The sequence below is a fragment of the Pseudophryne corroboree genome, chromosome 8, assembly GCF_028390025.1.
Source record: "Pseudophryne corroboree isolate aPseCor3 chromosome 8, aPseCor3.hap2, whole genome shotgun sequence".
Lineage (NCBI taxonomy): Eukaryota > Metazoa > Chordata > Amphibia > Anura > Myobatrachidae > Pseudophryne > Pseudophryne corroboree.
In genome coordinates this window covers 486374341-486388031 of record NC_086451.1, presented here as the reverse complement: position 1 = coordinate 486388031, position 13691 = coordinate 486374341, and the positions used below count along the sequence as shown (strand labels likewise).

Sequence of the window (13691 nt, the reverse complement as noted above, 5' to 3'; positions counted from 1 at the left end):
ACTTGGAGGACTCCAAGTTGCTAGATGTGGTCAGGGCCCTGAAAATATAGGTTCCAGGACGGCTGGAGTCAGGAAAACTGACTTGCTGTTATCCTGTATGCACCCAACAAACTGGGTGCTCTTGCTTTTAAGCAGACTTTTGCTAGTTGGATGTGTAATACAATTCAGCTTGCACATTCTGTGGCAGGCCTGCCACAGCCAAAATATGTAAATGCCCATTCCACAAGGAAGGTGGGCTCATCTTGGGTGGCTGCCCGAGGGGTCTCGGCTTTACAACTTTGCCGAGCGGCTATTTAGTCAGGGGCAAACAAGTTTGTAAAATCCTACAAATTTGATACCCTGGCTAAGGAGGACCTGGAGTTCTCTCATTCGGTGCTGCAGAGTCATCCGCACTCTCCCGCCCGTTTGGGAGCTTTGGTATAATCCCCATGGTCCTTTCAGGAACCCCAGCATCCACTAGGACGATAGAGAAAATAAGAATTTACTTACCGATAATTCTATTTCTCGGAGTCCGTAGTGGATGCTGGGCGCCCATCCCAAGTGCGGATTATCTGCATTACTTGTACATAGTTACAAAAATCGGGTTATTATTGTTGTGAGCCATCTTTTCAGAGGCTCCGCTGTTATCATACTGTTAACTGGGTTCAGATCACAGGTTGTACAGTGTGATTGGTGTGGCTGGTATGAGTCTTACCCGGGATTCATAAATCCTTCCTTATTGTGTACGCTCGTCCGGGCACAGTACCTAACTGAGGCTTGGAGGAGGGTCATAGGGGGAGGAGCCAGTGCACACCACCTGATCCTAAAGCTTTACTTTTTGTGCCCTGTCTCCTGCGGAGCCGCTATTCCCCATGGTCCTTTCAGGAACCCCAGCATCCACTACGGACTCCGAGAAATAGAATTATCGGTAAGTAAATTCTTATTTTCTCCAGGCTGGCCAAGAAGGGCTTGGTATGCGGATCTTCTGGATCTACTGCTAGAAGAGCCGAGGCCTCTTCCTCTTTGGGAGGACCTGCTGCAGCAGCGGCCGTTCGCTTATCAAAACTTAACGCGGCTACGTTTGACGGCATGGAGGTTGAACACCAGATAATAGCTCGGAAGGGCATTCCGAACAAGGTTATTCCTACCCTGATACAGGCTAGGAAAGGATTCACGTCAAAGCACTACCATCGCATTTGGAAAACGTGTCTTGGTGTGAATCCAAGAAGTTTCCTACGGTGGAGTTTAAACTTGGACGATTTCTCCTCTTCCTCCAAGCAGGTGTGGATATGGGCCTGAGATTAGGTTCCGTAAAGGTCCAGATTTCGGCCCTATCCATTTTCTTACAGAAACAGTTGGCTGCCCTCCCTGAGGTTCAGACCTTTTTGAAGGGAGTTCTGCACATCCAACCTCCCTTTGTGCCGCCTACAGCGCCCCGTGATCTTAACGTGGTTTTGATGTTCCTCCAGTCGGACTGGTTTGAGCCTCTGCAGGAGGTTGCGGTCAAGTTTCTCACGTAGAAGGCTGTCACTTTGTTGGCCTTGGCTTCTGCTAGACGTGTGCCGGAGTTGGGGGCTTTGTCATGTAAAAGCCCATACTTGATCTTCCATGAAGATAGTGCTCAGCTCCGGACACGTCCACAGTTCCTTCCGAAGGTTGTGTCGGCATTTCATATCAACCAAGCTATTGTGGTGCCAGTTGCTACTGACTCCACAGTTTCATCAAAGTCCTTGGATGTTGTAAGGGCTCTGAAAATGTATGTGACGAGGACTGCTTGTCACAGAATATCGGACTCTGTTTGTCCTGTATGATCCCAAGAAAATTGGGTGTCCTGCTTCTAAGCAGACGATCTCTCGCTGGATCAGGTTCACTATCCAGCATGCGTATTCTACGGCAGGATTGCCGTGTCCTACCTCTGTTAAGGCCCACTCTACTCGTAAGGTGGGTTCTTCCTGGGCGGCCGCCCAAGGTGTCTCGGCTTTACCGCTTTTCCGAGCGGCTACTTGGTCTGGGTCGAACATGTTTGCTAAGTTCTACAAGTTCGATACTTTGGCCGCTGATGATCTGAAGTTCAGTCAATCAGTTCTGCAGGAGCCTCCGCCCTCTCCCTCCCGTTCTGGGAGCTTTGGTACATCCCCATGGTACTAATATGGACCCCAGCATCCTCTAGGACATAAGAGAAAATAGGATTTTAATTACCTACCGGTAAATTCTTTTCTCGTAGTCCGTAGAGGATGCTGGGCGCCCGCCCAGCGCTTCGTGATCCTGCAGTGGTTACTTGGTTCAGTGCTGCTTAGTTCTTGGTAAGTACTGTTTTGTTACTTGGTAAGTAATGTTTCAGCTGTTGCTGAGTTTTCAAGCTGGTTAGCTTGGTTTGCCTTGTATGTGTGAGCCGGTGTGAATCTCACCATTATCTGTGTAAAATTCTTCTCTCGAAGATGTCAGTCTCCTCGGGCACAGTTTCTAGACTGAGTCTGGTAGGAGGGGCTTAGAGGGAGGAGCCAGCCCACACTCTTAAAGTGCCAATGGCTCCTAGTGGACCCGTCTATACCCCATGGTACTAATGTGGAACCCAGCATCCTCTACGGACTACAAGAAAAGGATTTACCGGTAGGTAATTAAAATCCTGTTGTAGTAATAAGAGGAGGTAAGTGCTACATATTGCAGTAATAAGAGGAGACTGGATAATACCAGACATAGAGGAGTGAGGGCCCTGCTCGCAGGATTACAATGTATAGGGAAACACTGTAGGAGTGTGATACACAAGGATAAGTGTTGTATATTGCAGTAATAAGAGGAGACTGGATAATACTAGACATAGAGGAGTGAGGGCCCTGCTCGCAGGATTACACTGTATAGGGAAACACTAGGAGTGTGATACACGAGGATAAGTGTTACATATTGCAGTAATAAGAGGAGACTGGATAATACTAGACATAGAGGAGCGAGGGCCCTGCTCGCAGGATTACAATGTATAGGGAAACACTGTAGGAGTGTGATACACGAGGATAAGGGATAAGTGTTACATATTGCAGTAATAAGAGGAGACTGGATAATACCAGACATAGAGGAGCGAGGGCCCTGCTCGCAGGATTACACTGTATAGGGAAACACTGTAGGAGTGTGATACACGAGGATAAGTGTTACATATTGCAGTAATAAGAGGAGACTGGATAATAGCAGACATAGTGGAGCGAGGGCCCTGCTCGCAGGATTACACTGTATAGGGAAACACTAGGAGTGTGATACATGAGGATAAGTGTTACATATTGCAGTAATAAGAGGAGACTGGATAACAGACATAGAGGAGCGAGGGCCCTGCTCGCAGGATTACACTGTATAGGGAAACACTGTAGGAGTGTGATACACAAGGATAAGTGTTACATATTGCAGTAATAAGAGGAGACTGGATAATAGCAGACATAGTGGAGCGAGGGCCCTGCTCGCAGGATCACACTGTATAGGGAAACACTGTAGGAGTGTGATACACAAGGATAAGTGTTACATATTGCTGTAATAAGAGGAGACTGGATAATACCAGACATACAGGAGCGAGGGCCCTGCTCGCAGGATCACACTGTATAGGGAAACACTAGGAGTGTGATACACGAGGATAAGTGTTACATATTGCAGTAATAAGAGGAGACTGGATAATACCAGACATAGAGGAGTGAGGGTCCTGCTCGCAGGATTACACTGTATAGGGAAACACTGTAGGAGTGTGATACACAAGGATAAGTGTTACATATTGCAGTAATAAGAGGAGACTGGATAATACCAGACATAGAGGAGCGAGGGCCCTGCTCGCAGGATTACACTGTATAGGGAAACACTGTAGGAGTGTGATACACGAGGATAAGTGTTACATATTGCAGTAATAAGAGGAGACTGGATAATAGCAGACATAGAGGAGCGAGGGCCCTGCTCGCAGGATTACACTGTATAGGGAAACACTGTAGGAGTGTGATACATGAGGATAAGTGTTACATATTGCAGTAATAAGAGGAGACTGGATAATACCAGACATAGAGGAGCGAGGGCCCTGCTCGCAGGATTACACTGTATAGGGAAACACTGTAGGAGTGTGATACATGAGGATAAGTGCTACATATTGCAGTAATAAGAGGAGACTGGATAATACCAGACATAGAGGAGCGAGGGCCCTGCTCGCAGGATTACACTGTATAGGGAAACACTGTAGGAGTGTGATACACAAGGATAAGTGCTACATATTGCTGTAATAAGAGGAGACTGGATAACCGATATAGAGGAGCGAGGGCCCTGCTCGCAGGATTACACTGTATAGGGAAACACTGTAGGAGTGTGATACACGAGGATAAGTGTTACATATTGCAGTAATAAGAGGAGACTGGATAACCGATATAGAGGAGCGAGGGCCCTGCTCGCAGGATTACACTGTATAGGGAAACACTGTAGGAGTGTGATACATGAGGATAAGTGTTACATATTGCAGTAATAAGAGGAGACTGGATAATAGCAGACATACAGGAGCGAGGGCCCTGCTCGCAGGATTACACTGTATAGGGAAACACTGTAGGAGTGTGATACACGACGATGAGTGTTACATATTGCAGTAATAAGAGGAGACTGGATAATACCAGACATAGAGGAGCGAGGGCCCTGCACGCAGGATTACACTGTATAGGGAAACACTGTAGGAGTGTGATACACGAGGATAAGTGTTACATATTGCAGTAATAAGAGGAGACTGGATAATAGCAGACATAGAGGAGCGAGGGCCCTGCTCGCAGGATTACACTGTATAGGGAAACACTGTAGGAGTGTGATACACAAGGATAAGTGTTACATATTGCAGTAATAAGAGGAGACTGGATGATACCAGACATAGAGGAGTGAGGGCCCTGCTCGCAGGATTACACTGTATAGGGAAACACTGTAGGAGTGTGATACACAAGGATAAGTGTTACATATTGCAGTAATAAGAGGAGACTGGATGATACCAGACATAGAGGAGTGAGGGCCCTGCTCGCAGGATTACACTGTATAGGGAAACACTGTAGGAGTGTGATACATGAGGATAAGTGTTACATATTGCAGTAATAAGAGGAGACTGGATGATACCAGACATAGAGGAGTGAGGGCCCTGCTCGCAGGATTACACTGTATAGGGAAACACTGTAGGAGTGTGATACACAAGGATAAGTGTTACATATTGCAGTAATAAGAGGAGACTGGATGATACCAGACATAGAGGAGTGAGGGCCCTGCTCGCAGGATTACACTGTATAGGGAAACACTGTAGGAGTGTGATACACGAGGATAAGTGCTACATATTGCAGTAATAAGAGGAGACTGGATAACAGACATAGAGGAGTGAGGGCCCTGCTCGCAGGATTACACTGTATAGGGAAACACTAGGAGTGTGATACACGAGGATAAGTGTTACATATTGCAGTAATAAGAGGAGACTGGATGATACCAGACATAGATGAGCGAGGGCCCTGCTCGCAGGATTACACTGTATAGGGAAACACTGTAGGAGTGTGATACACGAGGATAAGTGCTACATATTGCAGTAATAAGAGGAGACTGGATAACAGACATAGAGGAGTGAGGGCCCTGCTCGCAGGATTACACTGTATAGGGAAACACTGTAGGAGTGTGATACACGAGGATAAGTGTTACATATTGCAGTAATAAGAGGAGACTGGATAATACCAGACATAGAGGAGCGAGGGCCCTGCTCGCAGGATTACACTGTATAGGGAAACACTGTAGGAGTGTGATACACAAGGATAAGTGTTACATATTGCAGTAATAAGAGGAGACTGGATAATACCAGACATAGATGAGCGAGGGCCCTGCACGCAGGATTACACTGTATAGGGAAACACTGTAGGAGTGTGATACACAAGGATAAGTGCTACATATTGCTGTAATAAGAGGAGACTGGATAATACCAGACATAGAGGAGTGAGGGCCCTGCTCGCAGGATTACACTGTATAGGGAAACACTGTAGGAGTGTGATACACGAGGATAAGTGTTACATATTGCAGTAATAAGAGGAGACTGGATAATAGCAGACATAGAGGAGCGAGGGCCCTGCTCGCAGGATTACACTGTATAGGGAAACACTGTAGGAGTGTGATACATGAGGATAAGTGCTACATATTGCAGTAATAAGAGGAGACTGGATAATACCAGACATAGAGGAGTGAGGGCCCTGCTCGCAGGATTACACTGTATAGGGAAACACTGTAGGAGTGTGATACACGAGGATAAGTGTTACATATTGCAGTAATAAGAGGAGACTGGATAACCGATATAGAGGAGCGAGGGCCCTGCTCGCAGGATTACACTGTATAGGGAAACACTGTAGGAGTGTGATACACGAGGATAAGTGTTACATATTGCAGTAATAAGAGGAGACTGGATAATAGCAGACATAGAGGAGCGAGGGCCCTGCTCGCAGGATTACACTGTATAGGGAAACACTGTAGGAGTGTGATACATGAGGATAAGTGCTACATATTGCAGTAATAAGAGGAGACTGGATAATACCAGACATAGAGGAGTGAGGGCCCTGCTCGCAGGATTACACTGTATAGGGAAACACTGTAGGAGTGTGATACACGAGGATAAGTGTTACATATTGCAGTAATAAGAGGACACTGGATAATACCAGACATAGAGGAGTGAGGGCCCTGCTCGCAGGATTACACTGTATAGGGAAACACTGTAGGAGTGTGATACACAAGGATAAGTGTTACATATTGCAGTAATAAGAGGAGACTGGATAATACCAGACATAGAGGAGTGAGGGCCCTGCTCGCAGGATTACACTGTATAGGGAAACACTGTAGGAGTGTGATACACAAGGATAAGTGTTACATATTGCAGTAATAAGAGGAGACTGGATAATACCAGACATAGAGGAGTGAGGGCCCTGCTCGCAGGATTACACTGTATAGGGAAACACTAGGAGTGTGATACATGAGGATAAGTGTTACATATTGCAGTAATAAGAGGAGACTGGATAATACCAGACATAGAGGAGTGAGGGCCCTGCTCGCAGGATTACACTGTATAGGGAAACACTGTAGGAGTGTGATACACGAGGATAAGTGTTACATATTGCAGTAATAAGAGGAGACTGGATGATACCAGACATAGAGGAGTGAGGGCCCTGCTCGCAGGATTACACTGTATAGGGAAACACTGTAGGAGTGTGATACACGAGGATAAGTGCTACATATTGCTGTAATAAGAGGAGACTGGATAATACCAGACATAGAGGAGCGAGGGCCCTGCTCGCAGGATTACACTGTATAGGGAAACACTGTAGGAGTGTGATACAAGAGGATAAGTGCTACATATTGCAGTAATAAGAGGAGACTGGATAATACCAGACATAGATGAGCGAGGGCCCTGCACGCAGGATTACACTGTATAGGGAAACACTGTAGGAGTGTGATACAAGAGGATAAGTGCTACATATTGCAGTAATAAGAGGAGACTGGATAATACCAGACATAGATGAGCGAGGGCCCTGCACGCAGGATTACACTGTATAGGGAAACACTGTAGGAGTGTGATACACGAGGATAAGTGTTACATATTGCAGTAATAAGAGGAGACTGGATAATACTAGACATAGAGGAGCGAGGGCCCTGCTCGCAGGATTACACTGTATAGGGAAACACTGTAGGAGTGTGATACACAAGGATAAGTGTTACATATTGCAGTAATAAGAGGAGACTGGATAATACCAGACATAGATGAGCGAGGGCCCTGCTCGCAGGATTACACTGTATAGGGGAACACTGTAGGAGTGTGATACACAAGGATAAGTGTTACATATTGCAGTAATAAGAGGAGACTGGATAATACCAGACATAGAGGAGCGAGGGCCCTGCTCGCAGGATTACACTGTATAGGGAAACACTGTAGGAGTGTGATACACGAGGATAAGTGTTACATATTGCAGTAATAAGAGGAGACTGGATAATACCAGACATAGAGGAGCGAGGGCCCTGCTCGCAGGATCACACTGTATAGGGAAACACTAGGAGTGTGATACACGAGGATAAGTGTTACATATTGCAGTAATAAGAGGAGACTGGATAATACCAGACATAGAGGAGCGAGGGCCCTGCTCGCAGGATTACACTGTATAGGGAAACACTGTAGGAGTGTGATACACAAGGATAAGTGTTACATATTGCAGTAATAAGAGGAGACTGGATAATACCAGACATAGATGAGCGAGGGCCCTGCTCGCAGGATTACACTGTATAGGGAAACACTGTAGGAGTGTGATACACGAGGATAAGTGTTACATATTGCAGTAATAAGAGGAGACTGGATAATAGCAGACATAGAGGAGCGAGGGCCCTGCTCGCAGGATTACACTGTTATAGGGAAACACTGTAGGAGTGTGATACACAAGGATAAGTGTTACATATTGCAGTAATAAGAGGAGACTGGATAATACCAGACATAGAGGAGCGAGGGCCCTGCTCGCAGGATTACACTGTATAGGGAAACACTGTAGGAGTGTGATACACGAGGATAAGTGTTACATATTGCAGTAATAAGAGGAGACTGGATAATACCAGACATAGAGGAGCGAGGGCCCTGCTCGCAGGATTACACTGTATAGGGAAACACTGTAGGAGTGTGATACACGAGGATAAGTGTTACATATTGCAGTAATAAGAGGAGACTGGATGATACCAGACATAGAGGAGTGAGGGCCCTGCTCGCAGGATTACACTGTATAGGGAAACACTGTAGGAGTGTGATACATGAGGATAAGTGTTACATATTGCAGTAATAAGAGGAGACTGGATGATACCAGACATAGAGGAGTGAGGGCCCTGCTCGCAGGATTACACTGTATAGGGAAACACTGTAGGAGTGTGATACACAAGGATAAGTGTTACATATTGCAGTAATAAGAGGAGACTGGATGATACCAGACATAGAGGAGTGAGGGCCCTGCTCGCAGGATTACACTGTATAGGGAAACACTGTAGGAGTGTGATACACAAGGATAAGTGTTACATATTGCAGTAATAAGAGGAGACTGGATGATACCAGACATAGAGGAGTGAGGGCCCTGCTCGCAGGATTACACTGTATAGGGAAACACTGTAGGAGTGTGATACATGAGGATAAGTGTTACATATTGCAGTAATAAGAGGAGACTGGATAATAACAGACATAGAGGAGTGAGGGCCCTGCTCGCTGGATTACACTGTATAGGGAAACACTGTAGGAGTGTGATACATGAGGATAAGTGTTACATATTGCAGTAATAAGAGGAGACTGGATAATACCAGACATAGAGGAGCGAGGGCCCTGCTCGCAGGATTACACTGTATAGGGAAACACTGTAGGAGTGTGATACACGAGGATAAGTGTTACATATTGCAGTAATAAGAGGAGACTGGATAATACCAGACATAGAGGAGTGAGGGCCCTGCTCGCAGGATTACACTGTATATTTGCTGTAGTTGGAGGTAATTGGAGAATATACACTGTATTCTGTGGCAGGAGTGATTTAGTTTTTCTGCTGAATGAAAGTCATAACATATGGAACATAACTAAGCAATAGAGGGAGGTTTAAGCATAACCAACCGTAATAATGCAAATAGAATGCAGTAAGCCATTTACATTGCGTTACTGAAGGATTGTCCTTCCTAATAAGCTTGAGAATACTGTGATGACTGGTGTCGCAGATCACCTGAGGGGCATCTTCTCGTGTGCCCAGGAGGTCGGGCTCTCCCCTGGAGAATGCACCTCTCTGGCACCACCTGTCCGCTCCCCCTGTAATCCCGCACACCGGCCTCTGATTTGTCCTTCAGGGCTGTGGCTGGTTGGGGCAGGAATGGCGGGAAGGAGAGAAGTGTTACTGAATTCATGTCTTCGGATAAGACGCGCAAATCCCGGGACATAATTACTGTTGGTTGCAGATAGGAATAAAAGTATTATGTTCTAATGGGTATGAGGAGTATAAAGTCCTTTAGGTAAAATGTAACATTTGATGTGCACAGCATTTTCTCCGTATAGATAAAGGGCTCCGTACACTCTGGGTGGGTCATAGACCATAGGTACAGAAAGCAAGACTCTTCCAGAAGCATTGCCTAAGCTACTGCCCCCTTGTCACAGTATTGTGTGGGGGAACCCACCATAGCTGATCCATCTGATGTTCTGGAGTCCCTGCGCTGGGGATAGAGCAGAGTAACTGGTGTTTGCAGACGTTGCCATCAGGTATACGCTTAGGCCCATATATACTTGGACACTGACACAATTTTCCTACTTTTGGCTCTCTATGCCACCATGGATGTGAACTGGAACAATGAAGAGGGAATTGCAGTGCAGACTTCCAGCTTTGTTTCAAGGGACTGAACAAAAATATTGTATGAAGCGTTTAGGAATAGCCACCATTCCTATATACACTGTACCCTGTTCTCAGGGACTAAAATCTAAGTTGACAAATTACAGTAACTTAATGATAAACCAGATGTTCACTTTTAGTACTTTGTGGAGAATCCTTTGCAGGGAATGACTGATGTCTGGAACCCATGGACATCATAAGAAGCAAGTAACTACAGACCAGTAAGCCTTACATCAGTAGTAGGGAAAGTAATGGAAAAAGTATTAAAAGAAAGCGTAGTGGAATATCTTAAATCAAAAAACTTAGAGGATCCAAAACAGCATGGATTTACTGGTGGGAGATCATGCCAAACAAATCTTATTGACTTTTTTGACTGTGACGAAAATAATAGATCAGGGGGGAGCTGTAGATGTAGCATATCTAGACTTTAGTAAGGCATCTGATACTGTCCCACATCGCAGACTGCTAATTAAACTTGAAAGCCTGGGGGTGGATTATAAATACAGTTAAGAACCTGGTTGCAGGATAGGAAACAGACAGTTGTAGTAAATGGAGTGCAATCTATGGAGGGAAATGTTACCAGTGGAGTACCCCAGGGATCTGTACTTGGACCAGTTCTCTTTAATATCTTTGTTGGTGACATTGCAGATGGTATTGAAGGGAAGGTATGCCTTTTTGCAGATGATACAAAGATATACAACAGGGTAGACACACCGGGAGGGGTAAAACAAATGATTGATGACCTAGGTAGGCTTGAGAAATGGTCAAGAACATGGCAACTACAGTTGAATGCTAAAAAAATGCAAAATCATGCACTTAGGTCTCAAAAACCCAAAGGATAAATATAGTATTAATGACACTATAATGGAAACTACTGAGGAGAAAAGGGATTTAGGAGTCACTATCTCAGGTGACATAAAGGATAAATATAGTATTAATGGCACTATACTGGAAACTACTGAGGAGGAAAGGGATCTAGGAGTCACTATTTCAGGTGACATAAAGGATAAATATAGTATTAATGGCACTATACTGGAAACTACTGATGAGGAAAGGGATCTAGGAGTCACTATTTCAGGTGATATAAAGGATAAATATAGTATTAATGGCACTATACTGGAAACTACTGAGGAGGAAAGGGATCTAGGAGTCACTATCTCAGGTGACATAAAGGATAAATATAGTATTAATGGCACTATACTGGAAACTACTGAGGAGGAAAGGGATCTAGGAGTCACTATCTCAGGTGACATAAAGGATAAATATAGTATAATGGCACTATACTGGGAACTACTGAGGAGGAAAGGGATCTAGGAGTCACTATTACAGGTGACATAAAGGATAAATATAGTATTAATGGCACTATACTGGAAACTACTGAGGAGGAAAGGGATCTAGGAGTCACTGTTTCAGGTGACATAAAGGATAAATATAGTATTAATGGCGCTATACTGGACACTACTGAGGAGGAAAGGGATCTAGGAGTCACTATCTCAGGTGACATAAAGGATAAATATAGTATTAATGGCGCTATACTGGACACTACTGAGGAGGAAAGGGATCTAGGAGTCACTATCTCAGGTGACATAAAGGATAAATATAGTATTAATGGCACTATACTGGAAACTACTGAGGAGGAAAGGGATCTAGGAGTCACTATCTCAGGTGACATAAAGGATAAATATAGTATTAATGGCACTATACTGGAAACTACTGAGGAGGAAAGGGATCTAGGAGTCACTATTTCAGGTGACATAAAGGATAAATATAGTATAAATGGCACTATACTGGGAACTACTGAGGAGGAAAGGGATCTAGGAGTCACTATCTCAGGTGACATAAAGGATAAATATAGTAGTAATGGCACTATACTGGAAACTACTGAGGAGGAAAGGGATCTAGGAGTCACTATCTCAGGTGACATAAAGGATAAATATAGTATTAATGGCTCTATACTGGAAACTACTGAGGAGGAAAGAGATCTAGGAGTCACTATTTCAGGTGACATAAAGGATAAATATAGTATTAATGGCACTATACTGGAAACTACTGAGGAGGAAAGGGATCTAGGAGTCACTGTTTCAGGTGACCTAAAGGATAAATATAGTATTAATGGCACTATACTGGAAACTACTGAGGAGGAAAGGGATCTAGGAGTCACTGTTTCAGGTGACATAAAGGATAAATATAGTATTAATGGCACTATACTGGAAACTACTGAGGAGGAAAGGGATCCAGGAGTCACTATTACGGGTGATATAAAAGATAAATATAGTATTAATGGCACTATACTGGAACTACTGAGGAGGAAAGGGATCTAGGAGTCACTATTACGGGTGATATAAAGGATAAATATAGTATTAATGGCACTATACTGGAAACTACTGAGGAGGAAAGGGATCTAGGAGTCACTATTTCAGGTGACATAAAGGATAAATATAGTATTAATGGCACTATACTGGAAACTACTGAGGAGGAAAGGGATCTAGGAGTCACTATCTCAGGTGACATAAAGGCTAAATATAGTATTAATGGCACTATACTGGAAACTACTGAGGAGGAAAGGGATCTAGGAGTCACTATCTCAGGTGACATAAAGGATAAATATAGTATTAATGGCACTATACTGGGAACTACTGAGGAGGAAAGGGATCTAGGAGTCACTATTACGGGTGATATAAAAGATAAATATAGTATTAATGGCACTATACTGGGAACTACTGAGGAAGAAAGGGATCTAGGAGTCACTATTTCAGGTGACATAAAGGATAAATATAGTATTAATGGCACTATACTGGAAACTACTGAGGAGGAAAGGGATCTAGGAGTCACTATTTCAGGTGACATAAAGGCTAAATATAGTATTAATGGCACTATAATGGAAACTACTGAGGAGGAAAGGGATATAGGAGTCACTATCTCAGGTGACATAAAGGGTAAATATAGTATTAATGGCACTATACTGGGGAACTACTGAGGAGGAAAGGGATCTAGGAGTCACTATCTCAGGTGACATAAAGGGTAAATACAGTATTAATGGCACTATACTGGAAACTACTGAGGAGGAAAGGGATCTAGGAGTCACTATCTCAGGTGACCTAAAGGCAGGAAAGCAATGCAACAAAGCAATGAGGAAGACAAGTCAGATGCTTGGGAGAGGAATCAGTAGCAGGAAAAGAGAAGTAATAATACCACTGTATAGGTCATTGGTACGGCCCCATCTGGAATACTGTGTCCAGTTCTGGAGACCCTATCTCCAGAAGGATATAAATACATTAGAGACTGTACAAAGAAGGGCAACTAAAATGATGCATGGCCTACATCACA

General features: G+C 44.2%; 1 protein-coding gene across 2 annotated transcripts in view; it reads left to right on the top strand.

Annotated features, from left to right (window-relative positions):
- Nucleotides 1-13691, top strand: part of ARHGAP35 (Rho GTPase activating protein 35) — a 74473-nt gene that overhangs the window by 42093 nt on the left and 18689 nt on the right. The gene's annotated exons all lie outside the window — the stretch shown is intronic.